The sequence below is a fragment of the Larimichthys crocea genome, chromosome XVIII, assembly GCF_000972845.2.
Source record: "Larimichthys crocea isolate SSNF chromosome XVIII, L_crocea_2.0, whole genome shotgun sequence".
Lineage (NCBI taxonomy): Eukaryota > Metazoa > Chordata > Actinopteri > Sciaenidae > Larimichthys > Larimichthys crocea.
This window is the reverse complement of record NC_040028.1, coordinates 19,468,895-19,471,231: the sequence shown is the minus strand read 5'-3', so window position 1 is coordinate 19,471,231 and position 2,337 is coordinate 19,468,895.

Genomic DNA, 2,337 nt, shown 5'->3' with positions numbered 1-2,337 from the left:
TTTTTCTGTCTACACGCGTCCAAATGTCTTTCCCCCGCTCGCTGGGTAAGCTCTCATAAAGAAATCATGTTCCTTTACTGCTCGACAAGGTAGCAGCACTTCAAGTGCAGGATGTAGCCTGAAGCTGAAACGGTCTGTGCGTGTAGACATATTATTGCGTAAAAAAGGGCCAAGGTAGACTTCAACAGTTTTAGAGTCTATTTAAAGGCCTTTTCAAGAGTTATACTTTTGTTAGCGCCTCGGGCAGAGACGACGAGATGTTTCCAGTGGGAGAATAAATCTAAAAAAAACTCAGATTGTTACAGTTTACAGTGAAACATCCAAACAAATGTACATTTCTGAATTAGTGATATTCCCCACATGCTTGGTGGAAGAAAAGTGAGAGACAAATGAGAGACAAATGCTCACACAAAGAAAATGACGTGCAAACATATTGTGCAAAGTTTAACTCCCTGGTAAAAGTACTGCATGCATGGGCCTGTTACTTTATTCCAGCCATCTGTTCGTACTTTACAGTGAATTAATTTAGCATGTAGCCTTGATCGACCCAAATTCAAATCAGAAAACAAATCAATGCACGATAGACGTGCCAAAACAGAAGCTGAATTTATTTTACAAGCCGTGATAGAACAAATTCATTTATGGAAAACGGTGACAGTAACCTGGATGTAACATAACCCTCAGTAGAAAAAGTTTCTCTGTTCTTGCAGCGGATGATAAAGAAATGTGTACGACGTGTGATGCATGCAGGTTTTTAGCACGAAGGTTCTTTGTTGGAAGCCTTCAGCATGTTCTCCTCGTGTCTGCGTTGGTTCCTCCACAGTCCAAACACACACATGCACTTCACAGGTTAATTGGTGACTTTTTCAGCTTTATTTGACAGTTATAAGCTGAAGGCAGACAGGAAAGTCGGGGCAGAAAGGAGGGGGGCAGGCAAAGGGCCGCAGGCCAGATCTGAACCACATCCATACTGGTGGCAAGGCCTTTAGCCCCCAGTACATATAGGGGCGCACGCCCCACCACCAGGAGAGCCACTGGGGCGCCCCCAGCATGTAAAAGGATTCGTATTAAGGGAGGAACAGAGGGTCAAATGAACACGTTTACATTTTAAACTATTATGGCTGCAAAATTACTAAATTTGGTCGAATATATGATTTTTTCCAGAACAAAATTACTAAATTTGGTCGAATATATGATTTTTTCCAGAAAAGAGCATTTAGTAACTTACATCCCGGGTCCTGGTCTGTCCTTTCACCCCTAACCAGTTTGCATTCATCAAATTATTATAACACCAATTACAGATCCAGTTTTATTGGGGTATATCAGTGACATGGATCATTGGGGGACCCACCTGTCATTCAAAGCGTCCACGCTCTTAACCCTGCATAACTTTAAGCCTTAATATAATGTGAACAGGTGAGTTGTATATAAATTCACCCTCAGTACAGTTGTCATGAACGGGGAAATTAGCTACAGAGACCAAAACTGTTTTTTGTACCAGGCTGTAAACATGTTTATTTCTGCTGTGAAGTTGGACATTTGGACATGGGGACTTATGGAGACAGACTCAAGTGGAGAACTTATGACGGGCTACTGTAGAAACATGGCAGTGCAGGATGGCGCAGTCTGTGGAAGCAAATGAAAACACCCTTTAAATCACATCCAGTTAAAAACAACTCAGACGAACACGTCTGGAACGTGCCAGATGGCGTTGATGACAGCGTACATGAGTTCCTCTGACAGCACATCGGACAAAAAAGGTTGGAAGCCATTGATGTAGTCATCTTCCTAGCCCTTTGTTCGTTCTGTAGTCTCTAAATATGAACCAGAGCTCGAGCTCAGCGAGGAGGGGCTTTGAAAGATAGCAGCCGTAAGAACAAGTCATTGTTTTCCGAGGAGGGTCTTACCCAGAAAGGACTGTTGAGTGTTACTGTGATCGGCCTCTGCCAAGCCTGGAGCTTGTCACACATAAGACACACAAACGCCGCCAACCAGGAGCCTATCACGCAAAACAAAAGGGGGCCGCATTCCTTACGTATTCCCACACGAGGTTACATCCTGCAGCAGGGGAAGAGTGGGATGCTGGGGGAGTCCGCTGGGGATCGGCTGAGAGCGACACTTCCTCTGCCTGAAGGTCTTATCAGCTCTGTTTGTGTTTTCTCTCTCTCTCTTCACTATCTTCATCTTTCAGTCCATCTCTACCTCCCACTCCTTTACCCGCCCTCCTCATCCCTCCCTTTGGAACTGGGTTTGGTCTTGGAATATTTACACTATCGTGGAGCTTACGGAAGAACGTGCAGATGTCCGGACAGGTATTCAAGTGAATGACAAGTGCTC